This window comes from Anastrepha obliqua, chromosome 3, assembly GCF_027943255.1.
Source record: "Anastrepha obliqua isolate idAnaObli1 chromosome 3, idAnaObli1_1.0, whole genome shotgun sequence".
In the NCBI taxonomy this organism is placed as follows: Eukaryota; Metazoa; Arthropoda; class Insecta; order Diptera; family Tephritidae; genus Anastrepha; species Anastrepha obliqua.
The window spans coordinates 35,396,512-35,413,596 of NC_072894.1; positions in this window are offsets into that span (position 1 = coordinate 35,396,512).

The window sequence follows — 17,085 nt, forward strand, 5'->3', positions numbered from 1 at the left end:
GGGGATAGGTATCGACTTCAATTGATGTGATTGAGCCGAGCAATATGCGAGAAGCAGCCGCAATACCTGTACGCGGAGAGCCATGAATCACCTGTTCCGATCGATGGCATATGGTCTAGCTGACCAGCAGTTCCATTCATATGAGGACATAAAAAAATGGTTTGATCCGTCGATAGCCTCAAAAGATGAACAGTTTTACGGCGACGGTATACGAGATTTACCAGAAAGATGGGAAAAAGTAGTAACCGTCGATTGGCAATACTTTCACTTGTAACAATCCTTTCAGAATAAAGTTGTATTTTCATCAAAAAACCAGCGAGAACTTAGTTACGCACCTAATAATTTTTTCTTGTCACCTCAAATTGGCATGCGATAGCTTCGCTAATTCAACTCATTCAACATAAACTACATTTTGTTTTTTTTTATGACAAACCACATATTTTGCATCAAGCAATGTTTTTCGTACGTAGTTTTCGTTTATGTTCATATGGTAATCGTGGCCTATTTCGGGTTAAGAGTATTTTTACATTGAAAGCTCACTAAGAACGGCTTTTAATGGAACAGAAACTCATTAGCAGGCTGGTATTTGAACTGCTCATTGCTATAAATAAATCTTATAAAATCGGATTTAGCAAAATTCTGAATATTTTTGCATTTTTCTCATATTTACCTTCAAAGGTTTTTTTCTGGGATTAATTGTAAGCGCCTGCTGCAAAATGCGATTACTTGATAACTGATTCATTAAGTGATTTTTGACGTGATAACGTCTTATAATTCGATGTAGCCGGCTGCACGTACCGAAAAATGCATCGTTATCTTGCTCATGAGTCGTTATCTTGCTCATGAGTCGTTATCTTGCTCATGCGGCGTTACCTTGCTTGAACTGTAAGCGAGAGCGCGGAGCGAACGACAAAGAGGCACAATCGGCACCCGCATTCGACAACGTTCGACATCTGGCTCTCTCCTACTTGAGTGAACATATATATGTATATATATATATGTATGTATATGCGCATATGTATCTAAATTCATATATTTGTATTTGCATATGCCTTCTTCCTGTGAGCATGGTAATAAACCATTTCTCTGTTGAGAACAGGACGATGATAGGAAAAGTAGGAAATGAAAGGGAGTGTTTCGAGTATAATGTGTCTTGAAAAAGTCAAATCGATGATGGTGACTCTTAGTGTTGTTGACTTATTAACGTCTGATGCACAATCGGAATTGAACATATCTTTCATGAATTTGATAAATGTTTCGTCATTTTTCACGTTTGTGGAAATGTAACTTGACCTATTCCATTGCGATTCCATTTACCTCCTTCTCTATATCCATACAAAATATCTATCAAACAATAAAATTAAAATTTTCGTTTGAAAAATGTAACCATTCCATCAGTATTTTCTTATGACGTTGTCACGTTAAACTATCGTCAGTAAACCGACTTTACAGACAACCTCTTTTTTTGTATTTTTTTGCTTTAGTTTTATTTACTAATTATATTCATTTGTTTCTTAATGTTGAGTAGGTCGAAATTAATTTCCATCTTAACATAATTGCATTATTTCAAATGCCTAGAAGCAAGTCTGCTGATGCTTGCTTATTTCTGTTTAATAAAAGTAAACTGTCAAAGGACCAACAACATAACTAACATTTTTCTTTGATCCGAGTAATAGCAGTAACATCATTAATGTATAAGTTTTGCAGCTTTTAACTCGCATTCCCGTCTAGCGATTTTTAGAGATCATCATGGGATAATGGAACTTGAGGTCAGTTGATCGGCGAAAAAATTCAGTTTAATGCATTTTCTTTTGTTGAAAGACTAAAAGAATTGTTTCTTTTCTCATATCTTTATTAAATATTATTTATATTGTATTAAATTTGTATAAGGAAATGTTCTTGCAAAAAGCTGTTTTTGGGAGACTGCATTTGATCCAAAGGATATTGACTGTCCAATTAAGTCTATATATAATTGGAATATACCTGTGAAAACTATTCCCACTAGGAATAGGGGAAAAGCGTATTTGTAATCAGATTTGATTCATACTCGCGTTAAATGTACCTACATACCCTATGATCAAAAAGTACTGGAAAGGTTTAATTTAAACGAACCGAGGGCGTTTTGTTTCCCAAGCTTAAGTTAACACTTCGTGGAAGGAGATTTCAGCCGGTAGAGGAGATCAAAGAGAATGCGACGAAGGAACTGAAGGTCATCCCTTCGTCGGCCTACCAGGGGTGCATGGAGGACTGGGTTAAACGTTGGCGTATGAGTGTTGCTTCAGATGGGTCATATTTTGAAGGAGATCAAATAAATTTGCCTAAAATTTAACTCTGTTTTGTTTTATTTAATCATTCCCGATACCTTCTGATCATGAGCACGTTTCCGAATTTAGCATAAATAGACCATATCGTGCTCTTAAAATCATTGAGATATCTTCAATCCGCATTCCTTCATTTATGTGGGTTGGACTCTTAGTTTGCTCTAAGTATTTGTTTACACTCGTACTTGGTGCACTTGCAAGTGCCTTTTCGCTATGTTCTCTGGTGTGTTTGGCCTTTACTTCTTCAGCAACTGTATGCAAAGGCTGTGCCACTAGTAACGCAGTGATGCATTCGTCGAAAGTTAATCCAAATTCTGAGCCCATTTTATTTAGATGTTTATACCAAAAAAAGTTCTTTCGTATCACATAAACCGATAATTTACGACTTTCTTAATGCTCATGTAAAGTTTTAAAATTATATTTCATGCAAAGAGCCAATGTAAAACAGTGGCTTTCTTCAGCTGCAGTTTCCACCAAAATTGCATAGTTTGGCGTGAAGTTTGGTATCCTTAGGATCCGTTTTACAAACTGACTTTGCACAGTTTGAATTATAACGACCAAAAGTTGGGAGTTCGTAAGTGTCACTCTAAAAGCAATTTGAATTGGAAAATTCGTAAGCGAAACCAAATTAGTTGTTATACATACTGATTTTTTGAATCAATTTTTTTAAATCACTTAAGAAAATTGGTCTGTCGTGATGGATTTCTCGACAACGCCCGGAACAACGCCCAAAAATTCTACCAGAAAGTTCGGCGGCTTACAGAAGGTTTTAAGACCGGGGCGTTTTCCTGTAAGAACAAAGACGGCGAACTGGTGACTGACATCCAGAGCAGTCTTAAACTATAGAGGGAACACTTCTCGAACCTGTTAAACAGTGATAGCTGTGCGTGTCACAGTGAATGTGAAGATCGCGATGCCCCAATCGTCAACGATGGAATTGATCTTCCGCTACCCGACCATGACGAGGTGAGAATAGCGATAACACGGCTAAAGAGCAACAAACCGCGGGCGCCGACGGACTGCCGGCTGAGCTATTCAAACATGGCGGCGAGGAGCTGGTAAGGTCTATGCATCAGCTTCATGCGGATGAAAGCATGCCTGCCGATTGGAATTTACAATAAGTGTGCTCTGCCCAATCCATAAGAAGGGGGATCCTGCAATCTGTGCCAATTACCGCGGGATTAGTTTTCTAAATATCGCCTATAAGGTTCTAGCGAGCGTATTGTGTGAAAGGCTGAAGCCCACCGTTCACCAACTGATTGGACCTTATCAGTGTGGCTTTAGACCTGGAAAGTCTACCATCGACTAAATATTTACAATGCACCAAGTCTTGGAAAAGACCCATGAAAGGAGAATCGACAGACATCATATTTTCATCGACTTCAAAGCTGCATTCGACAGTACAGAAAGGAGTTGCCAGTATGCCGCGATGTCTGAATTTGGTATCCCCGCAAAACTAATACGGCTATGTAAGATGACGTTGCTCCGAGCCGTTTGATACCAACGAGGTTTCAGACAGGGGGACTCGCTGTCGTGTGACTTCTTTAACCTGATGTTGGAGAGCATCGTACGAGCCGCAGAACTTAATCGCTCAGGCACAATATTTTATAAGAGTGTAAAATTGTTGGCGTTTGCCGATGATATCGATATCATCATACATAGTTTTTCTTTGATAAAGGCGCTGAAATTGTGAAGGGTGTTAATGGCGCCGAGGTAGGCAGATGGTGAGATGGTTAAAGTGCCAGTCTGGCACTCCTCAAGTAGCACTAAAGTGCCGTTTTGATACCATTATGAGACCTCTAAGAGGCAGATATCTACAGCTAACCAGAGCTGTTGATATAATGGAGGAGATTGATTGGATTGAGGGTGGCGCACTGCCCCAGGCTGTCGAAGAAAGGAGCGCCCAGTGACCTTAGTCGTCTAGCTGCCAAGCCCGGACATTTACAGAGAAAGTGCTCTACAGTTTCCTTCTCTGAAAGGTCCCCACAGCTTCTGCAATGGAGCTTAAATGGCAAACCTGAATTTTCGGCATGTGCGCCGATCGTCCAGAGACCGGTAAAGACAGCTACGAGTTTGGAAATTGAATGGCGAGGAGTTCAAAGAATTTTTGGAGTCCTTCGTATATCGTATGAAGGCCAAAGGGTTTTCGAAATAGCACATGAAGAAATGGAGCTCCATCTTTTCTGCGCTTTCCTGAGAAATAATTTGTACAGTTCCCCTTTCACCACTGTCAGGGGGATGCCGATGACCGGGTAGGAGGTCTCTGAGGTCAATTCAGTCCCCAGTGATGCGGACATAAACGGCCGAGGTGAGCCCCTATATAACTATATTCTTCAGAGTAGCAAGAAATAACTACTAAAGGTGAAGAACCAACTTATGTAGGACCAGCACGAAGAATGTACTTGATTTAACACTCTACACAAGCACGCGTGTTATGGTGCAAGAATGGGAAGTGTTGAGTAGACTTTCATTCTCTGATCACATACACATAGGCTTTCAGGTTATATTCCGCTCAAAAAATAAACTTATATCCTTTAGAAATCCTAAGAATACGAACTGGGACCTATATAGGGATATACCTCCAAAAACGCCAATGATACTCCAGATAAACAGGTCACACGTTGCATCTGAGAAAAGGGTTGAATTGTTTGCAACTACCCTCGTTAAAGCCTATAAAAGATCCTTCCCTCCAACACGTAATAGACGCAAAGTGAAGCCTCCATGGTGGAATAAGGAATTAGGAGCACAAAGGCGTAGAGTACATTCTATAAGTTAACCAAAGTTGCTGATAACGAGTTCTGTTGGGAGGAGTATAGGAATCTACTAAAAGTATGCAACAAAGAAATACGTAGAGCCAAGAGAGAATCTTGGAAATACTAAGTTAACGGGGAGTGGGCTGACAGTTGAAAGGATTATCTAGAAGACCTAGTCAGCACACATTTTCCAGGGAGCGCGAACACTATAGACCTCGAACCTAAAAAAGATATTGTGCACGGCATCCCGGCGAACGTAATTACGGCTAACAAGATAGAATGAGTTATACAAAGATTCGACCCATTTAAATCGCCAGGACTGGATGGAATCTGCCCACCCATGCTCCAGAAGGTAAGCCATCTTTTGGTACCATGGTCAAGAACGATATTCCTGGGACGATATTCAAGGGACCATTACATGAAAAAGCGAGTGGAAACTAGGTGGACTAATCTGACCACATGCAAACTAACAAAAGTTATATGTAGAACAAAGTAAAAAAAATTGACTCAATTCGTGCTTATGCTCTCACGAAACGACTGCAGAGCTATTATGGTATGCTGACAGGTCATAATATGTTGGTCGCACATGCTCACAAAATAGAGACTGCTAGCAAGGACAGATGCAGGAAATGCAGAGAGGATGTTGAGGAAACTTTAGAGCACCTTCGGTGCACTTGCCCGGCATTATTAAAAACGCGTGCGAGTCCCATTGTTTGAGGGTCTGGAGGACGCATCCCAAGCGGATCTCCCAGCTCTGCTTAGACTCGCCATGATGTTTACTTTCAGTATTCATAGAGGTCGGACTGCATCTGGTACCGCTAGGGACCAAGAGGTATATGCGTGGCTTAATGCCAACTAGACCAAGCTAACCTAACCTTATGGTGCCGATGGTGCAATTTTGTTTTCGTCGTTAACCGTGTTTGACGAGTATATCCGTCTTGAAAAAATAGCGAAACAGAGTAGCTACTATTGGGTATTTAAATTGTAAAGAAGGTTCCAAAGAAGGTTCCTTTTTTTGTTCTGACATCACCTTGATCCCTTCTTATAATATATTGTACCCTTGTTATACCTGCTCGATATACCTGAAAGGTATATATGTATATCACTGCACATTTATTATGGAACAAAGTTCCATGAGAATTTTGAAAATAAGCAGTTCTCTCATGCATAAACATCGACGTAAAGTGAAAATGGATAGAAAAGGAAAGAGAGGCAATGCGAGGTATGCTGTAAACGTGAACGTAAGAGAAGTTTTCGAAGTAATAGATTCACAACTGAAAAAAATACTGATTCAACGAGTACCTCGGCTGCAAAACTAAAGAGCCAAGACGACTTCGAACCTTTCGTCGGCGATAGCCGCACATATGTTCTTCTCTGTTTTTAGTTTAGTGTTTACGGCTTTACAATGTAAATTGTGTATAGTAATATTAAGTTTTATAAAATATCACAGTCAGGATTAGGATTCGTTTTGTGTGTTAAATGTAACTGTGAAACTATACATGAAATTGACTCTTCTCCGAAAGTGGGAAAAGCAGTTGAAGTCAATGAGATCACTTCGCGTTCGTTTAGCCGGCATAAATTTGTTATGCTCAAGATGGATTTAGGTACTGGACTAAATAAAAGTTGTTATTACAATATTCTCGAACATATATCGATTGCCGTAAAATCCTTAGCTAGACTCGTTTTTACAAAAGTCGTAAATGAAGAAAAAGCAGAAAATGTTAAAAACGGCCGCACTGAAGACGAGATTGTAGTTTCAGGCGCGGGTTCGTAGGCAAAACATGGTTTCACATCACTTTTAGGTATTGTTTCTTTAATTGGAAAATTTACCAATAAAGTTGTAGATGTGATTGTTAAATCGAAGGTTTGCAAAGCTTTTGAGAAATGGGAAGGACAGAAAGAAACTGATGTGCTACGAAGATCACATCGATCAGTGCATGACAAATCATGAAGGAAGTTCCGGGAAAAAGAGGTTGACGGTGTTATAGAGACGTTCCGAGGATCAATTGAATGGTTTAATGTGAAGTACCAAAGATATATTGGAAACGATGACTCCAAGACCTTGAAAAATATGATTGATGCTGACGTATACGATGGTAATCCTCTCGTCGAAAAAACCGAGTGTGTCTTGCATGTGAAAAAACGCATGCACAAACGTGTGGAAGGTGCAAAAAGCCCTTACACAATTGCAAAGAGCGAAAAAAAGCTGTAGTTGAAAAGAAAAAAAAAGCAGACGAAAACACAAAATCTACGGGTGAAGCTGACCCGCCGAAAAAGAACGAACGCAGATCGAAAAAAGCTGAGAAGACTGATAATGCACAAAAAAGCAAGCATCTTGCGTTGGCTAGTAAGTCAATGGTCAAACTTAGTGCGTATTATGAATTACCAATTATTCGAAACGAAAACTCAGTGGAAGATATGAAGAACGCTGTGTGGGCGACGTACTACCATTTGATTTCTACTGACGAAAATCCCCAGCATTCCCATTGCTCGGATGGTGCCGAGTCTTGGTGTGAGTATCAAAAAATCAAAGCCGAAAAGAAGGAACATACTTTTGTTCATCCGCCTGCTTTTGACGAGGATACCGTATTGCTTTTGAAGCCGATTTATGAAGAATTATCGTCGACGGATCTTTTGAAACGCTGCTTAGGCAAAATCACGCAAAATAATAATGAAGCATTTCACGATTGCGTATGGAATATGCGTCCAAAATATATTTTCGTGGGCAAAAGACCCTTGAAATTGCTACATTGACAGCTGCATGCACTTTTAATGAAGGATTTCATCCTATTTTGAAAGTTATGGTCACAATCAGCACGCTGCTAGCTACGCTACGAAAAAACTGGATTACCGGCGTGTTAGTATTCGTTGCATCGCCAAGGAGCTAAAGATCGGTCATACAACAGTTTTAAACCAGTTGCGCAAAAATAATGGATTCTCTGAACTAAACCTACGAAATTCTAATTTTAGTTTTGCCGTTAGAATGCAAAAATAGTGCGTTTTTATTCAGTGTTCGATTCTATTAAAAAAAGTTAAAAGAGCACTGCTTTAAAAAATCTGCTTCAGTGCAAAAATCAAATAAGTGCATCCAGCCTTGAATTGCATTGGTTACACAAATCCAGTCACTACTGTAAATCCCTGCGCCTATTACAAAATTTCAGGTTTTGGGAATGTCACTAACGCACTCTCTACATGCGCTTTTATTTTTGGGGCTACTTTCTCGAACTTTTCAAAAATCAGAAAATATTTATTGCGCGCTATAACGCTTTTGTTTTTGTGAACTCTTCATCGTATTGTAGAACAAAATTTTTATCGAAAAAACTTTTCTCTCTTTTGCTGTTTCGTCCTGTTGCTCTGTCTACTATTTGCATTGATGTTGAATATGAATGGACCGCAATTAATGCCAAACGAAAACATTTTTCATTCTTGCACAAATGGTTTAAATTGTTTTATGGTCGATCTTCGGCTCCTGGGCGATGCTACGCCTGCTAACATACCGGTCAACTTCGATTATTTCTGCAATTTTATCGGCATTTTCTGTACCGAATTTTCTCTTTGTCGACTTGAATTGTGAACACCCTGTAACTCACAACTGAATGAAACAAACAAAAAAACAAAACAGCAAAAAATAATCTTTTTTAGGGTAAAATGTCGCCTAGGAGCATAAATTTTAAGTTATTTGATCGTTACTTTACAAGATATCCATCACTACAAATATATCCCGAAATAATATTAGATTTCTTAGAATTGAATAATTTTGTCCAGTTGTTTTTATTTTCATTGGTGTGTTACAGTGTGACAAAACACGATGGATTCTCTTGCCAAAGAAGTGTTAAACCCAGAGGATGTGTCTCCTTTTGAAGTGTTTTTTCCTCCCTTTCGTGGCATCACCGTGCAACAACTTCAATAGAAAAGCAAAAAATAAAGTATGCCACACGTTTTTCACTCTAAACAGCTTTTGCTTTGCAGACTTTTAGGCGCACAGCAAGCAAACAACCACTCCCAACCCCATGCATTCTAAAAGCGTTCACGCATCCTCTGGGCGTATGAATTTACGCTTTCAGAATGCATGGAGTTGGGAGTGGTAGTTTGCTTACTGTGCGCCTAAAAGACTATTTTTGTTGGCACTTTTCCCTGCCAATTGTGCAATTCACAAAAGAGGTCGCGCACTTCACAGTTAGGCATCACACGAGTGCATCAGGCACGCCTTCCTGTACCTACCTAAAATCACTGCAGTGTAAAAACAAAGGCACAAACACACCCGCGCGCACAAATATTCACACAACACAAAATACTCAAAACAAGAAATTGGCAGAGCTTCCAATTCGCAGAGGGAGCTAAGAGAATTACAAAATTTTTTTACAATGTAGTTTTTGTTGCGCTTACCTTCTGCTTTCGAATCACTCGTTGCCTTTGAGTGCAATTCTTTTTTTGTTTTAGTTCAGTCAGTTGTTGCTGTTGTTCTAATCCGCGACTTTTAGCAGGCACATTTGTTTACTTTACTCTTCTTGTTTATTTATTTTTCTCTTTTCGTACTTTTCACACACTTTGTACGCATATACACACAAACACATACACATACACGTACGCGGAAACTTTCAACTAACGTCAACAGCTGCTGTTGCAGCATCAACGAATTCAGCAATTACTACAACCGCTTCAACAACTTTCCATTCTGGCACATGAATAAAATGTTTTTTGTTGTGCGGTTGGCAGTGGTCGTGAAGCGTCTCACACGTGCACTAAACTTGCGAGCACATCAGCCGCATTAGTAACCCCTGGCGGGTACTGCAACCACTACTACACTTTGGCTAATTAAATTGGCACAAAAACTAAATGATGGCGCTGAGGTGAATAGAGGGAATACGATTGAAATTTACGCACTGCACTCATACAACCGCAATAGACACATACACGGGTATACACAAAAGTGCGAACGCTAAGTGAGTGGCTGGTGGGTTGGCTTCCGTGCAGACCGGCGGCGGTCGTTTTGTTTGTGTTGTTGACTTCGTTTAAGCAGCCGTTGATTTTGCACTTCATTTTTTTGCTGAAGAGTTCCATACACATACACACATTGGCTTTCACCCGCATTCTGTGAGCACTTGACTTAATTCATTTATACACAAAATCGTGTCTGTGTATGTGACGACGTTCGTATATATTTAAGCCTCTTTGTTCACCTTTTCGTTAGCCTTTTAAGAAGCAATGCATCATTGTTTGCTTACTTCATGCCTTCTACTCGTTTGTTATTTTGTGGAGTTTGTTGGTATTCTTCACACACAATTTTCATACCCAGTACACCCAACAACACTGATAGTGAGCATTCGTTTTTTTTTTTTGTTGTTTTTTTTTTTTGTTTTGTACTTCACTTTATCGAACACGTTTCATGTTTGCTTTGACATTTTCACGTTCACACCCTCGGCAAAATTTTGTTGTTTTTGACTGTAGGCCAGTAACAGCGCCACAAGCGGCAAGCTTTTCAAAATTTCATATTTACACGGTTTACAGCTTCTCGCCATGAGCAGTCATCAAAATGTAGAAAAAAAAACACACACACACAAACATTCCCAAAATTCCAGCAGTATTAAGAAACCAAAGGAAAATATTGGTATTCCCACCTTCGTATTAACTTTACATTTTTTTGTTTAATTTCTTCATTTAACTTCATGCATATTTCACTCACTGTTCTTCGTTTTTATATTCAATGTTCAATTTTTAAACTTTAATAAAATTCCCTTGCGGCCTTTAAGACGCATCACAACAACGCGACATTGCGGCTCGTAGACATAGAATTGGCCCAATGGCCTAAGCAAATTTCGTTTGCTATTACTGCTACACTTGGCTTTGTCTATGTTTGCTATTGCACTGACTGCCTTTGCTTTTCCGACGTCTGCTTACGAACACTCAGCCAGCGCCTTTTGAACTGATCTGTCACTAGAGTTTGGTGTATTTTAGTCCAAACAGCATGGCAATGCGCTGTTCTTCCTACCTCTTTACTGGCATTGCTTTGTATGCTCCGTGAAAGTTCGTACTTTTTGCGCGTGATAAACAACATGTGACAACATTCGTATTTCCTTTCAAGCTCTCTCAGCTAACAGTAGTTACGGCTAAATTAGCTCACTTCATGAATGAAATATGCCCGCTCGTGTGCGCAAACTCGCTCTAACTTCCATTTTCACACACTCTCTCCAACTCTTTAGGGATATTACTTTTACAAATTTTCCCTTACAAATCACTAATGTAAGTCAAGGGAAATTTTAAATTCCCAGCAATCAGCTGTGCATGAGTACAATTTCTCTTTGATTCATTTGAAAAGAGCTGAGCAAAAAATACCTTGCAAAAACTCCAAAACGTTCATATTTCCATCAGTGAGACACAAAAAAATAAATGGGAGGCAAAGCAATAAACGACAATGGACTATACTGCTAATAAATTCTCATTCTAGGAACTTCAATAACTTCGATTAACTTATTAAGTGTGCAATTTTCGCTTATTCCGAGCTAGTGGACTTTGGATCATGGCAAACATCAAATAAAAATTAGACTAATAGATCACCTCTTCTCATTTTTAATTTATCTATTTATTTATAAGAAATATAATTTTAAGTAATTACATACAGGAGTGGGACAACTAGCAGCCTGGTCTGATTTCAATTAAGAAACAAAGCTTCCCTCCTTATGTACAAGTATCTTAAGCATACAATTTCAATCTGGCCCTTAGAATAGTGGCTTACATATAATACTTGATCGAAAGGGTGCAAAACGCTAGTTAAAGAAAAACTAGATTTTTCTGCCAAATTAGTAATATGAATATATATGCAGTACCTGGTATCAATCACCAATCTGATAGGCTTTACCGATTTTGCATTTGATCGATTAAAAGAGAACTTAAAGAAGGTATTTTCCACACTGACTTCTAAAACCACTTTGATACTGTTGCGCCATCATTTATTGCTGTCTACTTTAATTCCTTCAAAAAAATCTCTCGTCCAGTATTCGAAATAATTTTCAACGACCGATATTGCAAGCAGCTAAAATGGTGATATAATAATGACTAGAGCCTTGGAAATAGTAAAAACTCGTGAAGAAACTAAACTTTGGTCACAATTCAGGCTTCAGCACACTCACGAAATAGTTCTCATTAACTCTGCGGCTTGGCGGAAGGAGTTCGAAATGAGCCACATTATGGTAATAAATAAAAACGAGTAGCAACTCCTTTATTTTGATTCAGGTTTCCTTAATTTGGCTAGCAGGGTATGAGTGACATGAACATGAAAAAAAAACGATGAGGCAGACTTTTACGCCAAAAAAGGAGCGAAAGGGCCAACCTAATTTCTTGCCTTTAACAAACACAACCTAAAACAGGAAACCAAAGAATGGACACAAATAAAAACCAAGGATTTCTGGAACAACAGAAACGGTCTTATTCACTCCAGAAAGTTCCTGAATTTTAATACCAAGAGAGCAAAATCTGCTCTAACCCTAGAAAAAAAGGGCCTCAGCTTACTCTGTGGCGCATTTATCGGCCAACTTGCCTGCAAGAAACATTTCATTCAATACAATAGAACTATCTAGCACTAATTTCTGCAATCTCTGCTGTGATAGAGAGAGGAGTTCATAGAACCCTTAAACACCAATTGTGAAGCATAAGGGTACAGGAGACAACGAATCCTGGGCTCGTACCTAGTAGAGGATGAAGGCTTACAAAAGCTATCTCCTAAGGAGCTGATTCAAATCCTTGCAACATTAAATAATTAAAATTAGGCTCTTAGAGGCACACAATAGATCAGCCTGGTCGGTGTACATAAAGGTCTTGGCCTAACCGATACAACCATTACCATTTTGAATCGTCTATATCGTGGATTTTTGATTTTGGCCCAGCTGAGAATCGACATTCCTCTTCTTCTTACCTTATTTCAATCGTATATTCATAGACTCGTGACAGGTCTGAGAAAATGTTGGTCCACGCTTCTGCGCCATACGTTAGGACGGCTATGAGGAGAGTTTTGTTGAGTGTTATTTTTGTTCGTCGAGAGAGGACTTTACTACTCAATTGCCTACTTAGTTCAAAGAAGCATTTGTTGACAATAGATATTATTTCTTGGATCAAGGCTGCCATTTTATAGCCGTTAATGTTGGTTCCTAATAAACGGGGTTTCTTACAACCTCGAAACTGGCATAACTGTCAACAGTGACTTGAATGTCGATACACGAGTGCCGACTGTTTGTTTGATGACAGGATGTACTTTCGTCTTAACTAGTTACTTACCCGAAATATTGTCCATGAAGTTCTGTACTCATCCAAGTAAGACAATATCAGTTGTTGTCCCGATGCCTACACAGCGATCTTTCAATGCAATTTACCTCACGTTTTCGGTGTCTTTGACAGTCACAGAGGTGGATAAACAAACAGAATGAGGAAAAATGATATCCAAATACCGGCTTGTAGAGTCTAGCCTGCCATCGCCTTTAGTCAGTCTAACAATAGGTACCCACTAAACTCGGAATTAATTCGTTTTTTAATAAAATATTGAAGAAAACCTTTTTAAATGCATGTTTAATATGGGGAAAATACTTTGCTTATAAAAATTAAAAAAACAAAAAAAAACTTTTTAGGAAATGTGAACTACAATAGCCTGAAAAAGTGGTTGTTATTTTAGTACTTCCACCTGAGTCTCACAGAGATTTAGAGAGCTTTTACTTTTATATGAATGATTTTATAGGAGTCTAATGCACCAAATATCCCTATACCGCGAGGTATTAAAAATACTGGGAAAGCATTTATTGAATAAACGGACTGGTTGTAGAATATTCCTGCCAAATGAATAAATGCAACGAAATTAAAATATTTCTATCAGATTTTTCATAGTGGAATTAAAGCCAGATAATAAAACTGAGTCACCGTAAACCCAGAACCAGCTCCGAAGCACGGCATCATTTATGTGCAGAGTGTCCGCTGGTTGAATTGTCTGCATAAATTAGAAACGAATTGCTTATGATAAAATTAGATTTAAAAATTTTCAAAAATTTTATTGACTACTCTTCCAAGTGCGCAGCTTGGAATCTCCTTGCTTAAAACACCAAATGAAAAAAAAGTTGGTTCTGATAGCGGTTGCCTCTCGGCAGACAATGACAAGCCGCCGAGTGTGCTTCTGCCATGAAAAGACTCTGCATAAAAAACCACCTGCCGTGCGAAGACTGGGTGAAACTGTGAACCTTTATATTTGTGGAACAACTTCAAGACACACACCATAAACAGGAGGAGAAGCTCGGCAAAGCATACAACAACCGTTCCGTACTCTGTATCAATCGCTGGAAAAGTAATGTCGGTATGGCATTAAACTCGCGAAATAAATATTTCCTTTAACTGATGAGATGGTAGCTGAGCTTGCTTCATAGATTCTCGTTTTGAAGTGCCTCTAAAGAAACAAGTTCATAGAGGTAAAATCTGGTGACCTGGGTGGCCAGGATATGTCTACGAATCATGTAGAATCATCATGGTCGCTCTAGCCGCGTGTGACATGGCGCCAAAATCTTTACCGTACGAAATCGCTCAATCATTTCCTTGCAGAAATGTTTACGCAAATATCAATTGTTACGCTGAAGCGCTTGAGCGACTTGAATTTTAATGGAAGACACATTCGTTTTTGGAAGACCCATGGCGCCGCTCTAGTGCGTGTGGACTGTTCAATATTTGCATTTATTCTCGGTGTCCAATTGGACCTCGGCTGTGGGCGGTGTACCTCCGAACTTGTTTCTGTCCACTGCTAACGCAGTCTCCACTGCTAACGCAGTCTCCTTAAAACCTAATTCTGCCACCGGACAGCCGGCTGCTTAATTCATATTAATTTCCAGTCCACGTTTAATATTAATGTTCCCAGAAATCCCAATATTCTATAAGGAAGCAAACCTTTCGGCACCCTTCTGAAGAAGAGCAGCAGCGTAACGAGTTGCCTTAATTAGGTTTGGACAAGTGATGAAAGAGTATATAAAATTGTAACTTTCTACAATGTTTTCAAACATCACAGTAAATTTGATACGGTCACTAAATTGCAAGTAAACACTACTTTTGGTCGAATTCGATAAGAAAAAAAAATTTATAAAGTTTTTGTTGGCGATGCAATTAAAAAAATTTTTTTCGTTGCAAAATATTGAAGTTTGAGCTAGTTACAGTGAACAACTGGAGATGTCTCATCTGTAACAAAAAGAAAAAAACAAAATGCATTTATTAAAAGAGATGTTTCTCGAGGTATCCCTGGGGTGATTTTTTCGATTTTTCAATTTCTCATAGCACTTGAAAGCCAAAACCAAGATTTTCGCTAATCGGCAAATTTGTTCTTGTTGTAAGATTATATAACATATATTGTTGCTAGATTATATAATATATATATGATTATATATATAATTGGCACGTACACCGTTTTTGGGTATTTAGCCGAGCTCCTCCTACTATTTGTTTTGAGCGTATTGATGTTGTTCCACAAATTGAGGGACCTACAGTTTCAATCCGACTCCTAAGGACAGATGTTTTTTATGAGGAGCTTTTTCATGGCAGAAATACACTCGACCGCTATTAGAAAACTCGTTTTCTTCATTTTGGTCTATCACCGAGATTCGAACCTACCTTCTCTCTGAATTCCTATTCGGCTACAGCGGCCGCATGGCCTAAGGCCATGGTTACAAAAAAAAAGACAAACCTCCAGAGATTAACGAGTGAATTATAAGGAAAAATACTGTGCAAAATTGAAAAACGATTGGCCCAGTAGATTCCGAGATATGACGTGTATAGCCTTCAAAACTTCGACCTGGAGCAACGCACGCTCAAATATTCATAGATTTATTTTGTGAAATTTCCATTTTTCATTCCTGGTTTGGAATAAAACTTAGCACGACAAGCCTGAATGTAGTTTTTATTATGATCCGATTACTAAACATCTGCAACTACTTACACTCTTGCGCAGTCCAGCTTTGAATATTATATGATAGGTATAATGTGCATAGTAAAGCTTTCGAGCAGCCCAGTCGTATGAGCAACTAGTACCCGCACACCTATTCAATGATGATTACTCGTAAATTTTCGATCTTGAGCTCAGTATTTCAAGTTTTTTCGAGTTGTTGGTTGTTTTGATTATTTTGAGTTTTTTGTCAGCTCTTTCTTTAAGTTTTTTCTATACATTTTGTGGATAAAACTGAAAAACTGAGCGTAGTGCTTCACTTTTTCGTATGTAACTTTTAAGGGCATAAATCAAGAAAAAAACGAGAAATTTGTGTGATCGGATTATTTTAAAGCATACCTCTCATATAAATCTAACCTCAAAACGCATTGAAAAAGTAATTCATCGGTACCGATGAATGTAGGACTCCGTAATTTTGTCCATATGCTTACAATAATATAATAAGTTAATATGCAAAAAAGTAGCAAAACCGATTTACTTTAACGCACACCGCCCTTAAAAGCTAACCTCAGAAACACCTATAAATTTCATAAAAAGCGCTCAGAAAATTCGCATTAGAAAGCTGAAACTCTATATGTAAAGGGTGATCAGATTGGAGACACTTTTTCCAATAGGGTTTTTTGACAGATCACGCTCAACCACTGTGAAGCAAATGATTTTTTTCAGTTTTCATTGACATTTAATCATGGAAAGACTTACGCCTTAACAACATTTACATGACGTTCAATTAAATTACGAAAATCGACGCTTTTTGCAAAGTGTTTATCGTGCGCTGATGCCCATTTCTGGCTTAATGGATACGTCATTAAGCGAAATTGCCGTAATCGGGCTGAAGAGCAACCCGAAACTATTCAAGAACAGCCATTACATCCACTGAAAGGAAATGTGTGGTGCGGCTTTTATGGAAGAATCATCGTCCAGTGAAAGGCGAACGCTATCCTATCTTTTTTTTTTTTGGGAGTAGTAAAGTCTAAATGTTTTATGAATAAACCAGCTTCGATTAAGGCATGGGAAGCCAACATTACTAAAGTTATTCACGAGATATGGACCGAAGCCC